The sequence below is a fragment of the Schistocerca cancellata genome, chromosome 3, assembly GCF_023864275.1.
Source record: "Schistocerca cancellata isolate TAMUIC-IGC-003103 chromosome 3, iqSchCanc2.1, whole genome shotgun sequence".
Lineage (NCBI taxonomy): Eukaryota > Metazoa > Arthropoda > Insecta > Orthoptera > Acrididae > Schistocerca > Schistocerca cancellata.
Window position 1 is genome coordinate 591,557,772 of NC_064628.1, and position 26,242 is coordinate 591,584,013.

The 26,242-nt window shown below is 42.4% G+C and overlaps 1 protein-coding gene and 2 non-coding genes across 3 annotated transcripts in view; 1 reads left to right on the forward strand and 2 right to left on the reverse strand.

The window, feature by feature from the left end:
* The window catches only part of LOC126175456 (choline transporter-like protein 1), a 513,527-nt gene that overhangs the window by 257,042 nt on the left and 230,243 nt on the right, over positions 1–26,242 (reverse strand). The gene's annotated exons all lie outside the window — the stretch shown is intronic.
* Trnat-ugu (transfer RNA threonine (anticodon UGU)) lies at positions 23,453–23,526 on the reverse strand. The gene has a single exon. It is a non-coding gene; the product is annotated as a tRNA-Thr (tRNA).
* On the forward strand, positions 24,019–24,092 carry Trnat-ugu (transfer RNA threonine (anticodon UGU)). The gene has a single exon. It is a non-coding gene; the product is annotated as a tRNA-Thr (tRNA).

Consider the following 26,242-nt stretch of genomic DNA (forward strand, 5'->3'; position numbering starts at 1 on the left):
CTGCAATTGCTTTGCCTATTTAAATTTTTTGTCATTGATGTTTGTGTTAATTGTTTTGTGCTGCTGCAGCATTGCCTCGTCCCTTAGTTTAGCATCTGAACTCAGTAGATTTAATTTAGCTTAAGAGGGGGTAGACTACATAAGAAACTAACTATGATGAATTGGAAGAAATGCATTAAGAAGCTATAAGAAAATAGTTTGGCCAAAAAAGTAGTGCACAGTGGAGAAAAAGTATTTTGAAAGAGGATATGAACAAAAAAAATAGGGTTTAGGGTAACAGGTTTAGGTAGGATTTTCTTGGAAATAAATGATGAGGTAAGATAATGGAAAATAAATTTTGTGGTAAGAGACATGTGAACATATAAATACAGAAAGCATGCTTGGATTGGACTTTTTTGGTGGAAACAAATGTTGGAATAAGGCGAAAGATCTATGGAATGAAGTTTTGGGTTGGACTGCAGTACCAAATGTCACACTGAAAACAAACCCTGTCCTTTCCTTTTGTGTCATCCCTCTATATGTTTGTGTACCCTTGTGTATTTGTGTTTTTCCTGTCTTTATGTGTTTAGCTGATGAGAGCTATGTTGTAGAATTTTTCAAATACTATGTTTTTCTTTGTAAAGATGTTTATACATTATTTATTCTGTTCTGTTTTAAGGCTCGTGTGTGAAGTTGATGTTTCAATAATTATTCTGATCTTTTATGTATTTACTTATGTCATAATTCCTGTAACACTGATGTATATGCTTATTTCTATTCTGTTGTAAAGCCTGTACTACAAATGTTATCTGTATTGTTATGTTCTTTAATGATGTATTTTGTACCTTTGTTATTGTATTCTCATGTTATAATATTGTAATTGTCACCAGTTCATCATATTATTAACTTGTAAGTTACATTTCACTGCACACGTTTCTGTTGGTCATAGTATATGGACACTATGTGAGAAGTAGGGACTGATAGTGTTTGCACGTGTGTTAATAATTCAGCAAGGGACTGGTTAACAGCATTGCTGGTTCTAAGGATAAAAAAAAAAAAACTTTGTGAGTGCACAAGTGGTGATTTATGGACTTGCTGTATTCTCCGCAAGACTCTTCGATGGTGAATGTGCACCTGCACAGTCGCAACAGATGGCTGCTGGCCGTCTCTACATGGACTACAGTGGGTCTGCATCTTTGATGACCCACCAATACCATTATTTCTACAAGGACTACATTGGGTCTACACCTTTGATGATTCATCAATACCATTATTTCTACAAGGACTGCACTGGGTCTGCACCTCTGGTAGCCCACCAATACCGTAATCTCTACCAGGACTACAGTGGGTCTGCTCTGTGATTACCTACCTACCAATATTCTTCAAAACTTCTACTGACTGTTGTGGGTTTGCTCTGTTGTGGCCTATTACCTGTCTGCATGTCAAGAGTCAGCACTGTCTTTCCGTTGGAAGGACAACACTACTTCTGCAAGACTGCATGGAAATCCACTACTTCTGTGTGCAATTTCTTTTACTAATGAGACTTTGTGAAAAAAAAACTGTAATTACTATTATGATGAATGATCAGGACTATCTTTATGGACTGTGAGAAAAGAAATTTTAGCTTTTGACCAACATTGTATCAATAAGTGTGTGCATTTGATATCTTTGTTATTGTAATTATCAAAAAAATTTCAAATCATTATTGGCCACTGCCCAAAACAATTTGTAAAATTTTTTGTGGGGAGCATGGGGGCTATGTTTTCTTATTGGCAACGTTACATAGCGCTCTGTATGAAAATCACTGGCTGTGCTGTGTGCAGTCTGTGGCTAGTTTGCATTGTTGTCTGCCATTGTAGTGTTGGGCAGCGGCAGCTGGATGTGAACAGCGCGTAGCGTTGCGCAGTTAGAGGTGAGCCGCCAGCAGTGGTGGATGTGGGGAGAGAGATGGCGGAGTTTTGAAATTTGCAATACTGGATATTATGAACTGCTATGTATATTATGATTTTTCAACACTATTAAGGTAAATACATTGTTTGTTCTCTATCAAAATCTTTCATTTGCTAACTATCCCTATCAGTAGTTAGTGACTTCCGTAGTTTGAATCTTTTATTTAGCTGGCAGTAGTGGCGCTCGCTGTATTGCAGTAGTTGAAGTAACGAAGATTTTTGGTGAGGTAAGTGATATGTGAAACGTATAGGTTAATGTTAGTCAGGGCCATTCTTTTGTAGAGATATTTGAAAGTCAGATTGCGTTGCGTTAAAAATATTGTGTGTCAGTTTAAGCACAGTCTCGTATACAATTCTTCTAAGGGGACGTTACACTATTCAGGGCTGTTGTTGCTCCATTCTTTTGCAGTGTTTGTAAGTTCCAACTTGGATGATTCCTGGCTATCGCTACCGCCTTTATTTTTACTTCAAGGGATATAGCGCCGTAGTTCAATCGCTTACTAACCAGTTCGTAATACTCATCGGGAACAGATGAAGCACATATTCCCAGTGACGTGGAGATTTCCAAAGTGTTATGACCATTTTGCGATTCACTAGTCGGAATATCTTCCACTGCATCATCTTCTGCTTCGTCTTCATGGTATAGTACACCAATATCAACAAAAGTCATTTCGTTCGTCGGCTCCAAAAATCGCTCGACGATAGCTCCTCCTATCAATCTGGAACGCCGAGAAACAGAACTGCCTGCTTCGGTAGTGCATTGATAATGCATCTGTCTTGCAGCACTTTTTCAAACCAAAACACAGTGTCCGTAACTTCCCGCTTTGCCATCGTCTGTGACAGGCTCCCAACTATATATTACAGCGCTAGTCGAAGGGTGTACATCCTCCATTATTCAGATTATGCACCTGAAAGATACGACACAACAAACAATAACTAGTTACTACGGCATAAACAAACGAGCTAATTACTACAAATTACATACAGTACTCGTCATACGTTACTAACGGAAGATCACTGTATTCATTCACAAAACGTATTTCATTCGGCGTATTAACAATGGAAAAATCACTACATGTATCCGCGAGGTTCGCGGCAGCCTAATGACGGAAAACAACTCTTTTTGATTGACTTCTATAAGGCTCGCGCTGGACACCTTCACTCTTCCAGGTTCACAACTATGATATGACGAAGAGGCAACCGGGACAACATAACACTCCCTGCGCGCATTTTGTCCCTTGACTCGCTGTAAACAAGCGTCGCGCGGTTGGCTATCTGTGATCCTCGTGAGGAATTCGCAGCACTCTTACTCGGAGTTGTTTTCATGTGACATGGCTTAAAAGTTTAATACTTTACTAACTCACGGCGTTTGAGAAATTAGTTTGCGTACATTATTATTATCATTCCTTATTGATTTACTTACCTTATTAACCCTCCTATCAATATCAACTGAGATATGGAAAAATACAAACGAAAAGAATAATATCTGCTAGGTTTCTTCAAGATTCGAACCCGGGTGTTCCGATTCCCAGCCAGTTACCTTGGCCGTTGCGCTATCGGCGCTGTCGGCGAAAAGCGTTTACCATGTGGGTACAGAAGCGGCAGTTATAAAAGTTTCTATCCTCGTTTTCTGGAAAAGTTTGCATTTGCGAACCCTATACATGATGATGAAAAATGATCTATTTACAATTAGGTATCGATCGCTCCAATTTTAAGTCGATTGCTCGCCATAACCTTTAGGGATGATTTTCTCAAAATTGCGGGGTGTTGACCCAAAATATCTTAGAGTCCTTCGTTTTAGGTTGTACACAAGCGACCAGCCAAATTTGAGACGAATCGGTTGGCCGTGTCTGAGGCCTTCCCCTTGTGAGTCGTATTTAGGAGCTATAGACCCCTAACTGCACCTGTGATGTGGGTCCTACCAGAGGAAATGTGTTAACTAACCTTTGCATTTTAGTGCATTTACGATTGAAAAGCCTATAACGTAGCTCTTAGGTTCATTATGAATTGTATAAAATTTTACTATACAAATTACAGTTTAAAGAATCGATTAATATTAAAAATGAAAAGAAATTAAATCATTAAATTATTCAAAACGACTTATTATGCGTTGTCAGTTGTGTGTTTTGCGTACCCCTGTGACGCTCAAGTCCGGTCTCTGGTGAACTACAGAGAAGACAAGCACCTCATAGTATCATGCATGTTAGTTAAAGGAAGTAATAATGCCGCGCATCTGAAACGCCGTACTGGGCGGAAATTAATAAGGATGGCCCAAGCAAACATGAAAATGCAGGTACCACACTATGCATTTGGACATATTAATGAGAGGAGGGATCATATAATCTATAACAAAACAAGTGGTCATTATAACAGTCAGATTTATTATTGTAAAATAAAACACATGAGTTACCCGCTGATATAAACAATTGAACATTAAATACTTGGACAAGGAATTCTAATGCTGGACTGTAACCTTGGTACAGGTGGGTGGGCACGGTAAATACAAAGTTATGCGGATACCGCGCAAATACGACCAGTTACAGTGATTGCAGGGAGAACACGGAAAAATAAGACGGAACACAGTGAAATCACCAAAGCGCATAATAAAAGGTAACTAGCTGGCTTCAAAATATTAAAAAAGAATGACTGGCTCCTAAAGGGAGTTAACTAATATCGTGTCGCTACAGAATTGCCGATTGCAACTATGACGCATCTTACCATACTCGTAGCGTAGTGAGAAGGGCAACGACAGTTGTGGCTGGAGGCCCTCGGTTCAGGTCTCTCTGCCCTGGTGGCGACATCTTTGTGCGCGACCTTATCAGTCGTTCATCGACGAATCTTTATTCCATGGTCTCCCGGCGGCAAGAGTTTTCTCTCGTCACCTAGCGTGAAGCGTTTACTCTGCAAAAGCCTAGCATGAAGTGTGTTATTTTAGGACGCTCTGTAACTTGGCTGCTTTTTCGCCAGAGTAGGAACTAGTCGGCCAATAATGGCAAAGACTTCAAGTTCCGCCCAATAAAATTTAAGTGAAGATGTTAATACAATTTCAATAAACAGTGCTCTGAGAAAGAAGGAGAGATAGGAGGAGGAATGAAGGGGTAAGAGAAATAGTGAAAGTGGAACCCTTGCAGAACAGGGTAGAAACATCGAGGTTAAGATGGTATGGGCATTTGAAAAGAATGCAAGAGGATTGCCAATGATACACGTGAAAAGGAGATGCTAATGAAACGATCATGAGGAAGACCACGGGATAATTGGCTGAGGGGTGTGGAGAAGTGAGTTGAGAAAAGAGGCGAGGATGGACCAAAATGAAGACAGATAGTGGGAAAATGGGATCAGATGGCGAGGCTTATGTTCTAAACAGACCCAGCCTAGGGCTGGAAACTGTTCAAGATATGATGATGGTGGTGGTGATGAGTGGTCTGAGGTGGGAAAAATTCTCCCACTACATGGCACAATATTCAAAAGGACACTCCAAAAGACTGGTACGTAGGAACAGGCGAGAAACTGGGTTCCCTACGAAAAAATACAGTAACGCTGGTTGTGAAAGTTCAATACGAACGTTATTTCGAGGAATCGTAACGAAAATTATCACGGTCTTCCGGGAAGAAATACCTGGCTTCAGATCTCTTACCTTGCTAAAAGGCTTCTGCGAAGAATTTTATGTTTTTCGACAGAAGGCGACATGTCCCAAATCTTGCCTGCTCTGGAGCTTGGAGTGAGGAAAGTGAATGCTTGTTCGTCTACATGTGACTGCCACTTCGCCGCGGCTTTGAAACACTTTTATGGTAGCCAACCCATCTTAAAAGGATCCTTATCTATCGCTAGCCAGTCCGTAGCGGTCCCTCCACCGCACTAAAAAGAGAAGCGAGCAAAAGCCAATAAAAGGAACATTCACCGGTAGTACTAAATTACGATTACAATTGTTATACGCACCGTCAGTAATCGACTATTTGATCAAGGGAAATGAACATAAAATATTCTAAAATATGTTGGGGGACAGTTTCAGGAAAGACTGGCTACGTAACATTATTAACATGGCTATGAACACCTATTTTTGTAAGAAGTTCTGATTCATTTCCATACTGAATTCAGAATCTAAATTTCAAAAATGACTGTATTCAAGTAAGTTTGTTAGGAAAGAAAAGCAAAGGAAAATATCAACCGATCAAATAATACCTATGATTGTTTCAAGTACAACACTTCCCCAAATAATGTTTTAAAATGAATGTTTTAAATAATCTTTTTGGCTAATACATTAATACCTGGCTACACTTGATATTAATGAAGCTATTTATAGTCTCTTCATGGCTTCATTGTCTTAAAATATCATTTTGAATACTGACTGAAGCCAAAATGTTGAGCCTGTCTTTTAACATGGAGATTCTAAGTTTTTCCTTAACCAATTTCAAATCATGATCACTTCCTACTGGTTTCTCACTGTTTAAGTGGTAAAAAGATTTTTAGAGCAATCTCGATATTAGGAAAACAGTCTATCTTTGTGGATCAGAAGAAAACAACTTTCTCCGAAATTGGACTAATTTCAAATTTCCAGAATTTCGCTAATCGTTCTTTTACGTTTTAGAGGTTTTGCCAATCAAGTACCACACGTTTCATCGATTGTCATTGAGAGGTTTGAGTGGTGAATGTTGATTTAATTCTTATCAGCCTCCCACTGAAAAATTAGCTGAATTTCGTCTCCGTCCTTTACGTTTACAAGATTACGCGCAGCTCAGTATTAAAACAAAAACTTTTATTTTTATTTTGTGGTGCAGACACCTAGGTTGCAAGCTTAGATAGCTTGCGAGAAAGAACGGCCTTAAAGAGACTGAATTTCATTGTAGTTGACGTTACCCCTTAAAAATAAAAAAATACTGTATCCCATTTTATCAAAAGCCTTCTCCAAACCTACGAACGTAATGAATGTTTCCTTGTTCTTCCTAAATCTGCCCTATATTATTAACCGCAGTGCCAAAACTGCTCATCTAGTAACTCCCCTACTTCAAAAAACAAACTGGTCCTCTCTCAACCTACTTTCTAGTTTCCCTTACATTCTTCGATAAAGAACGCCTGTGAGTATTTTTGATGCTCGTGATACAGGACGGATTGTGCGGTAATTTTCTCACATCGATCCGCTCTTGATCTCTTCCAAAGTGTATAGTGATATTCTTTTCAAGAATATATTCTTCTCCAGTTACACAAATTTCATTCGCCTTGTACAGACCTTGCTTCACACATTGGCCTGATGCCAGCAGGAGCTCCGCTGGTGTTTCATAACTATCTGGAAATTTGTTTCTTGAAAGTTTATGCATTGCTTTGAATTCAGAAGAGTATTATATGCGCCCTATTATTCTCTTGCGCCGTGTCCTCATTTTCAACTGACTTAATTTCTCTTTAGCAACTATAAAGTTTCCCCAAGCATTGTTTCCATCTTCTCGCCTTATTTCCTGTTTTCTTTACTCAATTACCCATTGTCATCCGTAATAACAGTGCTACTTATTCTGTGTTCTCTAAAATGATAGTTTATTAGTCTTAGTGCAGCATCCACTACTCCTGACCTTTCCTACGAGTGAACTACAATGTTGCTATTCGCTTACATTTCTACATTGTTGTCGTTTATTTATTAATTACAGTAACTCATTTGTTACCAGTGGCTGCCTCTTTTATGCCCTCTTCAATGGTAGTACTGTTTCTGTCCGAGCTGTCTAAGGCGCTGCAGTCATGGACTGTGCGGCTGGTCCCGGCGGAGGTTCGAGCCCTCCCTCGGGCATGGGTGTGTGTGTTTGTCCTTAGGATAATTTAGGTTAAGTAGTGTGTAAGCTTAGGGACTGATGACCTTAGCAGTTAAGTCCCATAAGATTTCACACACGCACACTGTTTCTGTGGCGTTTACTACATCTCTATTATGGGCATGACGTCGGTATTCCACAATCGTCAACTTGTCTAGGTCGTAACATGTCACCTGCTTTCTCTTTAATTTCTTGAATTTAAACTGGGATTTCATTAGTACAAGGTTATGGTCACCTGCCGATGCCAGAACTTGGATAATTCTTGTTGCCCTTACTTTCATTTCCGAATCTTTTGTCTTACCAAAGTGTATTCCATGTATACTTCATTGTCAGCCGGTTCTCGCAAGTGCCTTCGTAGCAACAAACTCATGCCTGTCATAATATAGTTCTATTTATTTTTCTCCTCTTTAATTTCGCTTGCCCAGATCTGTGTGTCCCATTTGTGTGTCTTCTCCAACTTCAGCCACGACTGCATTCCTGTCCCCCATTATGATGAAATTAACGCCCTCTTTGACATATTTCACAAGTTCATTATCATCATTAAATTATTTTTCAGTTTTTTCTCATCTGGAAATGTAGTTGATCTATACACTTGTGTGGTTACGATGTCTGTTGGATATGCATGCAATTTCGCTATCAAAGTTGTTTCTATTTTCTGTAGATAACTCCTTAGACTACTGCAAGTTTTCTTGTTATTATGCCTATGCTACCATTACCTAAACCCGTACGAATAATTGTAAGATTAACATTTTAAATTTTCTGTTCTTCCCGCCATAATTTCTGATCGGTTCTTAAAAATCTATCCGCATTCTTCCAACCTATATTTGTATTTTCAACTTTGTCACACAGCCTTACCGTTCTAACAGTCCAGGTGCCCAGCCAAATTAGGATTTTCTTTTTCTTTGATTGCTGTGTCCCCCCCCCCCCCCCCCCCCCCCCACTTTACTGTACGGTGATCCGAACAGCGGCTTATTTCATCTTCAGTATATGTGCGAAAGGAAGCCGTCATGATATTTTTCGCAGAGAACTGTGTATGGTGTGTGGTGGTATCTCGTTGCCTTTCATATCGCAGTAATGGCGCCGTTCAAATCAGTTTCTCCGATTCCCTAGCGCTTCGCCTACTGGAGGAACTACAGTCTACCTCCCCTCTTCCCAAGCCCCACGCACCCACAGTCAGAATGAATATTCTCTATATTCTAACCTGAGCAGAAAGGACTGCTACCTCTGTTCTGCGATTCGTGGACGTGATCGCCTGGTCCGAGATGCCTCACAAATCGTTGCAGTCCTCAATGTAGACTTGGCAAGAGAAGCAGACTGGTCTCCTGTTCGGAATTACGGTGGTACAGATCCCCACCCACCGTACAGGTTTAGGCTTTCCATTGTTCCCCCAAATCGCTTGAAACAAATGCCAGGATGTTTCCTTACACACCTTTCACCCAACCTGCGCTATGTCTCTAATGAAGTCGTCGGTGGAACAGGCAGTACCTGTCTGCAAACAAAATGTCAGTTTGGCGGGTCCCCTGATCGCTGCGGGAACCAAAAATAAGAAGGAAGATTAAAGCAAGGTTTGCACATGCAACTAAAGTGGCGGCACTCTGGTGCTGTCGGCAGAGTTGCATGTGGAAACACTCAAACTCCAGTCACGTCACTCGACTGACACCACTTTTTACCGTGCGACTAAAACTTATAGTTGTTTTAACTCTGCGACGCCATCAGCCTTCCCCCTGTCGTAGATAGCACCGCTCGACTGCAGCCTGGCATATGCATTTCATGACATCTACCATCTGTTTATCTTTTTGCTGTGTACCACAAAAAACACGCCGTAGAGTGATTTATTGGGAACAGCAAGAGACCCAAGTTGAATCAATCTGTTTCATAGAGTTACACTTAGAACAGACTACACTTTCAGAAAAGCTTCTTCCACTTTCTTTCTTATACCTGTACGAGATGATTATAAAAATACAAATTAGATAACTTGTGTGAATTGGATAAACACGTAGTACAACAAGTTCGTCGCAAAAGACTTCATGGTTACATACAAATTCTTATTCCCACACACGCAACAATAACATAAGAATGTGAGAATTTTGTATTATAAATTTTCACGAATCACTCCAGCAAAATAATGCACAGAAACGGAAGCATCCATATTCCGTATCTACATACTGTTTGCAAACTTCACGACATTTACGTGTTTTATCATTCCCCTTATGAGCACCAAATAACAAATTTATGCAATGAATGTGTACAAGGTTCATATCATCCGATACGCGTGTAACTCTTGTTTTTATGTAAATTACTTTGTAGCTTGTTGATCTTGTGGTCTTCAGTCCGAAGACTGGTTTGATGCAGCTCTCCACACTACTCTATTCCGCGCAAGCCCCTTCATCGCTGAGTAACTACTGCAACCTATATACTGCTGAATCTGCTTACTGCTTTCATCTCTTGGTCTCCCTCTACGATTTTCCGTGCCCCCCACCCCTCACTCCATGCGCACACGCTTGCATCCAGTTCTAAATTGGCGATCCTTTGAGGTCTCAGAACGTTTCATATTAGTCGATCCGTTCTTCTAGTCAGGTTGTGCCACAAATTTACTTTCTCCACAAATCTATTCAGTTCCTCCTCCTTACTTACGTGATCTACCCATTTAATCTTCAGTATTCTTGTGTAGCACCACATTTCAAAAGCTTCTATTCTCTTCTTGTCTCAATTGTTTATCGTCCATGTTTCACTTCCAAACGTGGGGCTACACTCCAGGCAAATACTTTCAGAAGAGACCTCCTAACACTTAAGTCTACTTTCGATGTTAATAAAATTTTCTTCTTCAGACACGCTTTTCTTGTCGTTGCCAGTCTACGTTTTATACCCTCTCTACTTCGGCCATCATTTGTTATTTGCCCCCCAAATAGCAAAACTCATCCACTACTTTAAATGTCTCGTATCCTAAACTAATTCCCTTAGCACAATCTGATTTACTGCGACATTTTTTACCCTCGTTTTACTTTCGATGATGTTCATCTTATATCCTTTCAAGGCACTGTCCATTCCGTTCAACCGCTCTTCAAGTTCTTTGCTGTCTCTGACATAATTACAATGTCAATGGCAAACTTCAAAGTTTTTATTTCTCTCGCTGAACTTTAACACCTACCCCAAATTTTTCTTTCGCAACTTCTACTGCTTGCTCAATGTACAAACTGAATAACATTGGTGTAGGCTACAACACCATGTCACTCCATTCTCAGCCACTGCTTCCCTTCCATGTGCATCTACTCTTATAACTGCTGTCTGGTTTCTACACAATTTGTAAACAGCCCTTTACTCCTTGTATTTTACCCATGCTACCTTCAGAATTTTAAAAGAGAGTATTCCAGTCGACATTGTCAATAGCTTTCTCTAAGTCTACAAATGCTAGAAACTTAGGTTTTTCTTTCCTTAACCAGTCTTCTAAGATAAGTCGTAGGGTTGTATTACTCGCGTCTCGTTACGTTTCTCTGGAAACCACACTGATCTTCCCCGAGGTCAGATTCTACCGAAGCTTTCATTGTTCTGGAAAGAATTCGTATTAGTATTTTGCAACCACGACTTATTAAAGCGATAGTTCGGTAATTTTCACACCTGTCAGCCCCTGCTGTCTTTGCAATTGGAATTATTGTATTCTTCCTGAAGTCTGAGGGTAGTTCGCCTAGCTCATACATCTTGTACTCAGGTGGAAGAGTTTTGCCTTGGCTGGGTCTCCTAAGCCTATCGATAGTTCTGACGGAATGTCTTCCCGGGTTTTGTTTCCACTTAGGTGTATCAGCGCTCTGTCAAATTCTTCTCACAGCATCATATCTCCCACCTTATCTTCATGTACGCCCTCTTCAATTTCTATAATATTTCTTTCAAGTTAAATTTAACTCCCGTGTATAGACTCTCTATATACAACTTCCACTTTTCGGCTTTCCCTTCTTTGCTTAGGACTGGCTTTCTATTAGAGCTCTTGATATTCATAGAGCTGCTTCTAGTTTCTCCAAAGGTCTCTTTAATAATCCTGTACATGGTATCTATCATTCCCGTAATGAAACAGCTTCTAAACTCATATTGTTGTCGTCTAACCGTTCCTACTTAGCCATTTACACTTCCTGTCAATCTCATTTTTTACACGTTTAGATTTCCTTTCGCCTGCTTCATTTTTATATTTTCTCCTTTCATCAGTAAAATTCAGGATCTTCTGTGTTATCCAAGGGTTTCTACTAGGCCTAGTCTTTTTACCTGTTTGATCCTCTACTGACTTCATTATTTCTTATCTCAAAGTCACCAATTCATTTTCTATTGTATTACTCTCCCCAGTTCTAGCCAACCGCTACCTAATTCTCCCTCTAAAACTGTCAACAACCTCTAATTCTTGCAACTTATCCAGTTCCCATCTCCTTCATTTCCTACTTTTTTCCAATTTCTTCAGTTTTAAACTACCGTTCATAATCAATAAACTGTGGTCAGAGTCGACATCTGGTACAGAAATGTTTGTGTTATCATTATATACTCAATCTGAAACCTTTCAGTATCTTCAAGTCTCTTCCACGTATACAACCTTAAATGTTAGCTATGATTAAGTTATGCTCTGCCCAAAATTCTACCAGGCGGATTCCTCTTTCATTCCTTTCCCCCAGTCCATATTCACCGTGGCCGAACAGTTCTCTTCCCTTTGCTTATACAACCAACTTCCAGAAACAATTTTGTCCGCCAGCCATAAATCTGTTTGTGCAGAGGCGGCGTCTTGCTGAATCGACGGAGGACTGCGCGTTGCACTTGAACAATGGATTGACTTCAGCAATTACAACACAGAAAATCTTGCTGCTCTTGTGGTGTAGTCTCCATGTTGCTACAAACAACAGGGCAGCTGTGTCAAAACTTTGAACCTTCCTCTATCCAGTGACATGGGCAGTCCGCACGGCTAGTCACGCGGTCTAACACGCTGCTTCCCGAGCGGGAAGGCGTGCCGATCCCCGGCACGACTCCGCCGGCGGATTAGTGTCGAGGTCCGGTGTGCCGACCAGCCTATGGATGGTTTTTAAGGCGGTTATTCATCTACCTCGGCAAACGCGGACTGGTTCCCCTTATTCCGCCTCAGTAACACTATGTCGGCGATTGCTGCGCCAACACTGTCTCCACGTACGCGTACGCCATAATTACTCTACCACGCAAACATTTGGGGTTACATTCGTCTGGTATGAGACGTTCCCGGGGGGTTGTCCGCTGGGGCCGGCCGGAGTGGCCGGGCGGTTCTAGGCGCTTCAGTCTAGAACCGCACGACCGTTACGGTCGCAGGTTCGAATCCTGCCTCGGGCATGGATGTGTGTCATGTCCTTAGGTTAGTTAGGTGTAAGTAGTTCTAAGTTCTAGCGGACTGATGACCTCAGCTGTTAAGTCCCACGGTGCTCAGAACTATTTGAACCTTGTCCACTGGGGGCCGAACCGCATAATAACCCTGGGTTCGGTGTGGGGCGGCGGTGGGGTGGATGGAGTGCATGTGCCCTGTTGTTGGGTTGTGTGCCACTGAGGACTACGGCGGGACGAAGCCTCTCCGTCGTTTCTAGATCCCCGGTTTAATACACAATACAATACACAGTGACATGCGCAATAAGTTTCTGTATTTTATTGTTTGTAATATACAACTGAAATGTGATCTTTCTTTTTGAATAGCCCATATACAGGGTGGTCCATTGATCGTGACTGGGCCAAATATCTCACGAAATAAGCATCAAACGAAAAAACCACAAAGAACGAAACTTGTCTAGCTTGAAGGGGGAAACCAGATGGCGCTATGGTTGGCCCGCTAGATAGCGCTGCCATAGGTCAAACGGATATCAACTGCGTTTTTTAAAAATAGGAGCCCCATTTTTATTACATATTCGTATAGTATGTAAAGAAATATGAATGTTTTAGTTGGACCACATTTTTCGCTTTGTGATAGATGGCGCTGTAATAGTCACAAACATATGGCTCACAATTTTAGACGAACAGTTGGTAACAGGTAGGTTTTTAAATTAAAATATGCAACGTAGGTACGTTTGAACATTTTATTTAGGTTGTACCAATGTGATACACGTACCTTTGTGAACTTATCATTTCTGAGAACGCGTGCTGTTACATCGTGACTGCCTGTAAATACCACATTAATGCAATAAATGCTCAAAATGATGACCGTCAACCTCAATGCATTTGGCAATACGTGCAACGACATTTCTCTCAACAGCGAGTAGTTCGCCTTCCGTAATGCGCTGTCGCATGTTGTTAGGCGTTGTAGGTGGATCAAGATAGCAAATATCCTTCAACTTCCCCCGCAGAAAGAAATCCGGGGACGTCAGATTCGGTGAACGCGCGGGCCATGCTCCGACGACCAATCCACCTGTCATGAAATATGCTATTCAATACCGCTTCAACCGCACGTGAGCTATGTGCCGGACATCCATCATGTTGGAAGTACATCGCCATTCTGTCATGCAGTGAACATCTTGTAGTAACATCGGTAGAACATCACGTAGGACATCAGCATACATTGCACCATTTAGATTGCCATCGATAAAATGGGGGCCAATATTCTTCCTCGCATAATGCCGCACCATACATTAACCCGCCAAGGTCGCTGATGTTCCATTTGTCATAGCCATCGTGGATTTTTCCAATAGTGCATATTATGCCGGTTTATGTTACCACTGTTGGTGAATGACGCTTCGTCGCTAAATAGAACGCGTGCAAAGAATCTGTCATCGTTCCGTAATTTCTCTTGTGCCCAGTGACAGACCTGTACACGACGTTCAAAGTCGTCGCCACGCAATTCCTGGTTCATAGAAATATGGTACGGGTTCAATCGTAGGACTCTCAACACCGACGTTTTTTAGATTCCCGATTCTCACGCAATTTGTCTGCTACTGATGTGCGGATTAGCCGCGACAGCAGCTAAAATAGCTACTTGGGTATCATCATTTGTTGCAGGTCGTGGTTGACGTTTCACATGTGGCTGAACACTTCCTGTCTCCTTAAATAACGTAGTTATCCGGCGAACGGTCCGGACACTTGGATGATGTCGTCCAGGATGCCGAGCAGCATACATAGCACACGCCCGTTGGGCATTTTGACCACAATAGCCATACATCAACACGATATCGACCTTTTCTGCAATTGGTAAACGGTGCATTTTAACACGGGTAATGTATAACGAAGCAAATACCGTCCGCACTGGCGAAATGTTACGTGATACCACGTACTTATACGTTTGTGACAATTACAGCGCCATCTATCACAAAGTGAAAACAGTGGTCCAACTAAAATATTGACATTTCTTTACGTACTACACGAATATGTAATAAAAATGGGGGTTCGTATTTTAAAAAACGCATTTGATATCAGTTTGACCTATGGCAGCGCCATGTAGCGGGCCAACCATAGTGCCGTCTGGTTTCCCCCTTCAAGCTAGACCAGTTTCGTTCTTTGTAGTTTTTTCGTTTGATGCTTATTTCGTGAGATTTTTGGCTCGGTCACTATCAATGGACCACCCTGTATAAGGAAAAAATAAAAACAAATGTTTGCAGTGCGTTTGATCTCAGAAAGCCGGCAATGGGCGTCTGTCTGATGACTGCTCCCTGGGGAGTTAGGGCGGAGTTAGTGAGGATGCTGGCTGGCTGGCTGGCTGGCGAGACGTCGCAGCCGCGGAGCAGAGCGAGGAGGCGCAGGAAGCCGCAAGTGGTCCGGCCTTGGCGCTGCCTCGCGCGGGGGCGGCCCCACTCCGGCTCGCTCTGCTGCTCGCACTCTTATCCGTCCGCTCTGCTCCTTTCATCTCATCGCTATCCAAATCACGAATGAATAAGTTTTTTCCTGAATAGGCTAGGGGCACACCAAGAGTTGCTCGTGCGGCGGCGCGGTTCTTTCCGTCCCTTTACGACGGTCCTGCACCTACCTGTGAACATTGTCTCAGCAGATCATCAGTAGGAAAGCCGAGTGAAACCTACTATACTTCGACGTGAACCAGGCTGCAATTTACGTCACTAATCTACGTTTCGGAAGAAAGTTTTCACGCGAAAAGAAAGGTTGGAAATTTTGTCCTCAATTAATATATTCTGAAACTTACGTGAACAAGTAACACTGCCAAGCCCGTGCTAGTCTTAACACAGTCACTCACAATCCCTTTCACTCACGTTAGCAAGTTTATGGTGTTGCATTTCCCGAAAACGTAACAGCTACAAAAATACTGATTGTTTTTGATTGATAATGCTCGCCAAATATTAAGTCTGTCGGTACCTAATGAAGTCACAGTTTTTAGCCACCGACCTGCTCAACACCACGCGGAATATATGTCTTTTTTGTCACAAAATTCATTTAAAATTTCCGAAAGTTCTACACGCCCATCGGAATAATTATGCCGTCACTTTACCACACTTTTGATGTATGAAACACTGCTAGATCCGGCAACTTATCGTTTCCATCGGAACTACTACTACTACACACGTCCGAACTGTTTCATGGCTAGGCTCCCACTCCTCTCTAGAAAACTCTAAGTCTTCTCTACCAGCAGAGAAAGGCGCGCGAAGAATACTGCTTTACCATTGGTCAGTTTACTCAACAGCCAATAGCAAAACAACAGTCTCCCTCGTCAATCCGCGCTTTTCATCAATAAGGCCGGTATTACACTATCAAATTTCTTTGTCCAATATCTTTGTCAAAGATATTTGATAGTGTAATAGGGACTTTGTCAAATGTCGTCCAATATTTGATCAAATCTAGGGCCTCGCTGTATATTTGATCAAAGAAATCGCTTGTCTTCTGTTCACTGCAATGTGACATGTTACCACATGGAGCGCTAGCATCGCTGCAGCGTTGTGTCGTCTGTAGTGTTTTTATAAACATTGGCGGTAAATACAATTGATGTGTGCCGACAACTACAAAATTAATAGAGATGTATGAAGCTGGTGGGGAGCTTTACAACGTGAGGCACCCTGAATGCAAAAATAGATTAAGGAGATTGGAGACCTGACCTGACCTGACCTGACCTGACCCGACCTAACCTAACCTAACCAACATAACGCTGTCCTGTAGCAAGGAATCGGATTGTTACAGTGAGACTGTCTTCTGAAGATGTAGCAGTTCTTAAGTGAATATTGTGCTTTGTGATATGAGGATACACTTCATTGAGCACATACAGAAATGTATGCTCATCCATTCTTAAGTAATTGGTGTATGACTTGACGTCTTCCACTGTAATCTCACGTAACAAGTTTTGTTGAATGCTTTTATCGTGTCGTCGTAAAACCCACGGCTTCACCCAGATTAGATTACTTTTTCGTTCCATAGATCCGTGCTGAGGAGAGCCTCGTGGATGTGGAACATGTCGATTTTTTTTTAAGCTGAAATAACAATACTAATAGTATGAATAAATACATCATTTGTTTCTATTAAAAATTTCGCCAATGGAGTAGGAGTTAGCCAGTACTAAGTCTTTCAGGCTCCTTTTAAACTGATCTTTATTTCTAACTAAATTTTTTATGTTTCCTGGCAAATTATTGAAGATGAGTGTTCCTGAGTAGTGGACCCCTTTTTGAACTAAAGTAAGTGGTTTTAAGTCCTTGTGCAGATCATTTTTGTTCCTGGTATTGTATGTATGAACTGAGTTGTTTGTTGGAAAAAGAGATGTATTATTTACGACAAATTTCATTAAGAAGTAAATATACTGTGAGGCAGTAGTTAGTATACCGAGTTCTTTGAAGAGGTTTCTGCAGGAGGTCCGTGAATTTACTCCACAAATAATACGTATTACACGCTTTTGGACCTTGAAAACTTGTTTGACTTCAAGATTTACCCCAAAATATTATCCCATATGACATTATGGAATGAAAGTATGCAAGCTTTTTCATTTTTATGTTGCCTATGTCTGCTAACACTCGAATTGCAAATACAGATTTGTTAAGGCCTTTCTGCAGTTCTGTGGTGTGCTCCTCCCAAATGAATTTATTATCAAGTTGTAATCCCAGGACTTTTAAGACTGTCAACCTCGTATGTATGCTTCCATTTTTTCCCCCACTTCTTTTCCGCATGTGCACACAATGCAGTTGTTGTCAGCCATCTTGAACTTTGACGAAAAATTTGATGACAGTGTAATACTCCCTCTAGCGCTACGTCAAAGATCTTTGTCAAATATATTGGACCTTCGACCATAGATACTAGTAGACTGGCCTTGCTGTGCAGAAGCTATAGGGCTGGTGTGGCTCCAACATAAACCGCGTGACTGTTGGCAAAACGTGGCCGGATTTCAAATCAGCGGTCTGTATGTATCGTATTTTACCCACATTTAACAATTGACTGCCAAACGCCTCCAACAAAAATTACTTTTTTATTTGCGAAAAATTATGTCAGAACTGCATTTGACCTAGATTTGTTCATAGTACCATTTATAAAATCTAACAAATAAATCGAACGCCCCTCTGGTGGGCAGCGGGACGAAATTACTATAAACTGTCAATTAAAGTAAAATGTCGTTAAAATTCTTTTAAACAGTAAGAGTGGGCTCGTGTCTAAACTTTAAATATTGGATTCCCCGCGTTTTGAGCTCTAGTCACTTATAAAAGAAAATGGGATATGGGAATTATGTCAACTATAGGTGCCAAAATTGTCGACTTTAGGAGCAGGTCCATTTTAGAGTATCAATTTTAGGTGCACTTCAAAAGTTCAGTTCCTACTATTTTTACAAAAGTTTAGACTATCAGTTTAAAAAAATGATATTTTAGATGAACGGTGAGACTTTGAAGTTTCAGAAAATAATTTTGGAGCCTACATTTATTTAATAGTATTAGAAGGTAGAAAAAAATTATCTTCATGTGTCGACTATAGGTGCTCTTACCTTATTATAATCTCACTTGTATATACAAAAAGGCGCGTATGTGCAGATGGCTTAAAGTTTTTCCGTTTCAGGGCCTGTATCCAAAGTTGCCTTCGGTTTTCATGCTTAGGGAACCTATGAGTAGGAACGAGAAACAGTTATACTTACTTCTGTAACCGAATTATCACAGATACTTTCCAAAATGTAATATGAGTCTGACTTTACAGGCATCACTTTCAACACTTTAATTTACGTGATACTCTATTTCAAGTGTAAAAAACATATAAAAGTCACTTCGGCAGATTTCAATAAACCTGTCTGCACTATCTTAGACACACTTACACGTGAAATGTAATGCCATTTCCCCGACAAAACGCTGAGTACAGCCATAAGCGCAACACGAAACAACCATGTTTTGCCAACATTCACGTGACTTCAGCCCAGAGATGTTGGAGCCACGAAAATGACGTCAGGGCCAGTCTATTATATTTATGGTCGAAGGATCACATCTTTGATCAAATCTTTGACAAAGAAATTTGATAGTGTAATACCGGCCTAACCAATCGCAAAATAGTAAACCTAACGACTGCACTTTTTACCGACGTAATTATCTAATGCCCTGAAGTTTTGTTTATGCATAAACTTATTTCCTATTGTTATTTATACCTGAATTAACTTTCCCTTTACCATAAACTTACTTTACAAATCTATTCTACAAAAATCCCCTTTGTCCACATCCATACTTCTTCGAAATGTTCCCACACTAAATCCCACTACATAACTCGTTAAACAATTATCTTCGTATTAACCTTAAACAACACTCACGCATCATTCATACTGCTAAAACACATTTATAACATTTTACATACACAAAAAGACATAACAACACTTTATGAAAATACTAGAACAGTTTATGAAAAACATTCTATTACTTTATTGCACTCTTGTGGGCACAATCGAAACTAAAATCACAGTCCCCCTATCCAATATTGTCCTCTATCGGCTGATACATAAACTACGTGCGCGTCCAGTCTCGCGTCACCATCTGTCACTATCCAGCTCTGAGACGCATCTCCCACTTAACCGCCTCCAAGGCAGGATCGTTATACGGCGCTACGCCTCACTGGCTTTAGCCCATTCCAGTTGGAACTGAAAAATAACTTCGGAATTGTATGTCATCAAGGTTTTCAGTATCAGCACCAATTCGACCTCCGCGAGCATGAAGTACCTGAAGAAATAGTTGAGGGGGTCCGGCTGCTGCACCACAATCCTAAAATTCGAGTGCTATCTGCTCTTGGAGTATCAGATTATTTTATTGTTTCAGTAGATGTCCATTACGGTGTCTTTCTGCTTATCGCCAGAATAATGGACACGGTCACCAGGGATCGTTAGAAATTAGCACCTTGACCACTACTTCATGCTGATGATGTTATTCTGCCTCGTAAAGACAAGAACGTCCTTCAATGACAAGTCCAAGCTGGAAGTACCACCTCAAACAGTCTGAACTGTCAACAGATGCAAGTAATACATACACCATTGAGATCGGCGGTGTAGATCTGCCAACGACAAATATCTTGGCTCAAAAATCGCTGCCAATGGTTCACTCGTTCCCCAAATAATAAACCGCGTCAGTACTTCGTGGCTTATATAACAGACAACGACTGGTATACTTTGTGATAGGAAAAGCATGGACCGAATCAAATTAAAAATATACCGAATATAAAAAGGTTTTCACAGGGCGCCACCAGTCGGAAAGTGGAAATATTCGTCAATGACAAAAAAAAAGGAAAAATGTGATCCTAGGCGATATTACAGTTTTCAAGAAGTCATTTCTTTACCAGTTGCAATTCAGTACTGTTAATGTCCGCCCCCGGTAGCTGAATTATCATGTAAGCAGGAGGTCCCGGGTTCGAGTGCCTGTCGGGGCACACATTTTCACCTGTCCCCGTTGATATATATATCAACAACCGTCAGCAGCTTGAAGGTATTAATATAATTCTAATCTCTTTTGCCGGCACGGTAGCTCAGCGTGTTCTGTCAGAGGGCTGCTCGCCCTCTGTATTTATTTATTTATTTATGCATTTATTTTACCTGGCAAGATTAGGGCCTTCAGGCCCTCTCTTACACCTAACCAGGCATACTCAGATTCAACAGCAGGACGTCCTAGAATGGATTATTCAAGTGTTTGGTGCATGACCAAAAGTAACTAGTATCGAATCTGCATACGTCAGTCACGCAATTACAAGCAGTGGCAGAGGTAATAGTGTTATTCATCTGTAGATCTCTTTTACAACGATATTTGAGATGGTAACGTGGATTTTGAGTATATATAAATACACTCCTGGAAATTGAAATAAGAACACCGTGAATTCATTGTCCCAGGAAGGGGAAACTTTATTGACACATTCCTGGGGTCAGATACATCACATGATCACACTGACAGAACCACAGGCACATAGACACAGGCAACAGAGCATGCACAATGTCGGCACTAGTACAGTGTATATCCACCTTTCGCAGCAATGCAGGCTGCTATTCTCCCATGGAGACGATCGTAGAGATGCTCGATGTAGTCCTGTGGAACGGCTTGCCATGCCATTTCCACCTGGCGCCTCAGTTGGACCAGAGTTCGTGCTGGACGTGCAGACCGCGTGAGACGACGCTTCATCCAGTCCCAAACATGCTCAATGGGGGACAGATCCGGAGATCTTGCTGGCCAGGGTAGTTGACTTACACCTTCTAGAGCACGTTGGGTGGCACGGGATACATGCGGACGTGCATTGTCCTGTTGGAACAGCAAGTTCCCTCGCCGGTCTAGGAATGGTAGAACGATGGGTCCGATGTTTGGGTTTGGATGTACCGTGCACTATTCAGTGTCCCCTCGACGATCACCAGTGGTGTACGGCCAGTGTAGGAGATCGCTCCCCACACCATGATGCCGGGTGTTGGCCCTGTGTGCCTCGGTCGTATGCAGTCCTGATTGTGGCGCTCACCTGCACGGCACCAAACACGCATACGACCATCATTGGCACCAAGGCAGAAGCGACTCTCATCGCTGAAGACGACACGTCTCCATTCGTCCCTCCATTCACGCCTGTCGCGACACCACTGGAGGCGGGCTGCACGATGTTGGGGCGTGAGCGGAAGACGGCCTGACGGTGTGCGGGACCGTAGCCCAGCTTCATGGAGACGGTTGCGAATGGTCCCCGCCGATACCCCAGGAGCAACAGTGTCCCTAATTTGCTGGGAAGTGGCGGTGCGGTCCCCTACGGCACTGCGTAGGATCCTACGGTCTTGGCGTGCATCCGTGCGTCGCTGCGGTCCGGTCCCAGGTCGACGGGCACGTGCACCTTCCGCCGACCACTGGCGACAACATCGATGTACTGTGGAGACCTCACGCCCCATGTGTTGAGCAATTCGGCGGTACGTCCACCCGGCCTCCCGCATGCCCACTATACGCCCTCGCTCAAAGTCCGTCAACTGCACATACGGTTCACGTCCACGCTGTCGCGGCATGCTACCAGTGTTAAAGACTGCGATGGAGCTCCGTATGCCACGGCAAACTGGCTGACACTGACGGCGGCGGTGCACAAATGCTGCGCAGCTAGCGCCATTCGACGGCCAACACCGCGGTTCCTGGTGTGTCCACTGTGCCGTGCGTGTGATCATTGCTTGTACAGCCCTCTCGCAGTGTCCGGAGCAAGTATGGTGGGTCTGACACACCGGTGTCAATGTGTTCTTTTTTCCATTTCCAGGAGTGTATTTAACGCACGATCAAATCCCTTTATCAGAAGATTACGATAGCATTTTAATTTTTTAAATAACTACGCGAAATGCGGACGACTCTGTCTGTGTGTTTCCCTGTCCAGCAACCTTGGGGGCACTGCGACTCCACATAGCAATGGCTGCAGAATGTCAAGACATATTTGCAAAAGTATGGGACGAGTATGACAGTCGTCTGGATATTTGTCGAGCGTCCAATGGATGGCACAGTGAGCGTTCTGAAAGTGAAAGGAAAACCATGATCCTAAATGCAACTGTAAACAATAGCTGCAAGATTGTACATATATTCATATACAAGAAGTGGGGTTCTAAAATATTTTCCTTCTTTCTCCAAAATATAGACTCGACTAATGTCTGAAGTAGTACTGGGGGGGGGGGGGGGGGACACACACATAATGAATCCTGCAGGGCTGTCCATAAACCCGTAAGAGTACGAGGGCCTGGAGATGTCTTCTGAATAGCACGTTGCAAGGCACCCCAGATATGCTCAATAATATTCATGTCTGGGGAGTTTGGTGGCCAGCGGAACTGTTTAAACTCAGAACAGTGTTCCTGGAGCCATTCTCTAGCAATTCTGCATGTGTGGGGTGTCGCATTGTCCTGCTGGAAATGGCCAAGTCCGTCGGAATGCACAATGTACATGAACGGCTGCAGGTGATCAGATAGGATGTTTACGTACGTGTCACCTGCTAGAGTCGTATCTAGACGTTCCAAGGGTCCCACATCAAAACAACTGCACACTCCCCACACCATTACAGAGCCTCCATCAGCTTGAACAGTCCCCTGCTAACACGCAGGGTCCATGGGTCCATGAGGTTGTCTCCATACTCGTACACGTCCACTCACTCGATACAATTTGAAACGAGAACGTCCGACCAGGCAATATGTTTCCAGTCATAAACAGTCCAATGTCAATGTTGACGGGCCCAGGCGAGGAGTAAAGCTTTGTATATACTAAGATGGAATCTGTTCTTTCGGACATGTCCGAAAGAACAGATACCATCGGTGACCATGCAGCTCGTTAGATTGAAATTACAATGAAATGAACACCCTTAGCTGCTTACAGGCGTTGACATACGTCAACGGGGACAGACGAAAATGTGTGCCCCGACCGGGACTCGAACCCGGGATCTCCTGCTTACATGGCAGACGCTCTATCCATCTGAGCCACCGAGGACACAGAGGATAGTGTGACTGCAGGGATTTATCTCTGGCACCCTTTCCGCGAAACCCACATTCTCAACGTATCGTCCCGCACTACATTCGTAGTGCCCCCGCCCATTATACTCATTACTCGCGGCGCGTTGCCGATTCCCGTAAGAGTTTGGGCATTGTTTGTGCATTCGCATAGACGAAGAAGATGGTCTCGCACAAAAGAAGAAGATGGTCAAGTGGCCGGCGAGCCTTAACTACAAATGTACTAAGATGGTATCTGTTCTTTCGGACATGTATATATATAGTTAAGGCTCACCGGCCACTTGACCATCTTCTTCTTCTGTGCGAATGCACAAACAGTGCCCGAACTCTTACGGGAATCGGCAACGCGCCGCGAGTAATGAGTATAATGGGCGGGGGCACGACGAATGTAGTGCTGGACAATACATTGAGAATGTGGGTTTCGCGGAAAGCGTGCCAGAGATAAATCCCTGCAGTCGCGGTATCCTCTGTGTCCTCGGTGGCTCAGATGGATAGAGCGTCTGCCATGTAAGCAGGAGATCCCGGGTTCGAGTCCCGGTCGGGGCACACATTTACATCTGTCCCCGTTGACGTATGTCAACGCCTGTAAGCAGCTAAGGGTGTTCATTTCATTGTAAAGCTTTGTGTCGTGCAGTCATCAAGGGTACACGAGTTAGCTTTCGGCTCCGAAAGCCCATATCGATGTTGTTTCGTTGAATGGTTCGCACGCTGACACCTGTTGACGGCCCAGCATTGAAATCTGGAGAAATTTGCAGAAGGGTTGCATTTCTGTCACGTTGAACGATTCTCTTCAGTCGCCGTTGGTCCCGTTCTTGCAGGATCTTTTTCCGGCCGCAGTGATGTCGGAGATTTGATGTTTTACCGGGTTCCTGATATTCACGGTACGCTCGTGAAATGGTCGTTCGGGAAAGTCCCCACTTCATCGCTCTCTCGGAGATGCTGTGTCCCATCGCTCGTGCGCCGACTATAACACCACATTCGAACTCATTTAAATCTTGATAACCTGCCACTGTAGGATGAGTAACCGATGTAACAACTGCTCCACACACTTGCTGACTTATATAGGCGTTGACGATCGCAACGCCCTATTCTGCCTGTTTATATACAATTTGAATACGCATGCCTATACCAGTTTTATTGGCACTTCAGTGCATCTGCATACACATTCAGTCTTGTGATTTCGGAGAAATCTTTTTGAAAGCTGTTGATCGAGCCGGCCTGAGTGGCCGAGCGGTTCTAGGCGTTACAGTCTGGAACCGCGTGACCGCTACGGTCGCAGGTTCGAATCCTGCCTCGGGCATGGATGTGTGTGATGTCCTTAGGTTTAAGTAGTTCTAAGTTCTAGGGGACTGATGACCTTAGAAGTTAGGTCCCATAGTGCTCAGAGCCATTTGAACCATTTTGTTGATCGAAATCCTTTATTTATTTATTATGTATTTATTTATTTATCCTGTCAAACCGAACGGCCGTTTGGCCAGCTAAAAAGTAGATGACACACAATACAAAATATAAACTGATTGCATAATATGAGAACTCACAGATACAAGATATGTAACACACTGAACAATATGTGTGGCTAACCTAAACGAAAAGATAGAACAACATAACACGATTAACGTATAAAAACGGTATTGTGACACAAATATAAATATACAAACACACGTTAAAATACGTATTTGACATGCTGTGAAAAAATTGATATGATGGTTTCACAAGGAAAGTTATTCTGCTACTGGAAATGCAAAAAATGAAATTTCAAGAAACAGGAACAATAGCGATACAAATTTTCGATGCTTAAGTTGAAATAATTGTACATATAAGGTACTGTTAATATTAAATGACTTAACATAGCTCCTAGAGATGAATCATTCCTACAAACATATCTTGCAGCCTGTAAAAATTAAAAAAGCTCTTTATTATGTTTGGGGTTACTCAAAGAAGGTAGAATGACGGCTCTTGTGCGAAACTCTACTTTCAGGCGACGTAATTGTTGCAAGAACGATTGTCTGTTCCTCTCTCATTTTGCACATGACGAGAGTATGTGATTGCCACCTTCTGTTGTTTTAGTGCAGTCAGAGAACGGAGTTGGATTAATTTCAACACGGCAAAGGTGTATGGGAAAATTTCCGTGCTTAAATCTCATGCGGCAGATACAGGATAGCAACCCTCTTGGTAGGCTAACATTGTGAAACTCAGGTGAACATGGACTAGAAGGCTGGATACAACCTTAACGTCATCCTCTGAATAACTGAGGTATATTCCAGTCCTCTTGACGTTTCTGGAAGGCATTCTGCGTGGCTAGATTAAGAATGCGAAAATTTGTTGTTGATTTCAGTTCCGAATTTTGTAGCTTCTTCATTATATATACTACAGTGCGATTTAACCCACAGAAATTCTATCTTCTGATTTTGGATTTTACAATGGATGCTCTGTCAAGTGATAAGTAACGTGAGTTTCCTCCTTTTGGAATTGCCTTAGACATTGTAAAAATGTTGACGAATGTAATAGAATAAGGACCGTGGAAACCCGAAAGAACTTTAAGAATCATAAGGCTTCTAGTACGGGAACAGCTTCTACAGTAAAAAGCGAAGTTTCTTTGCACATACAGGTAAGTAATAGTTAATTTTCAGATCACAGTGTGAAAGGAACAACAATGTGCAGACATCTTTTCCTGAGGGGAGGCGACCTGTCAGTGT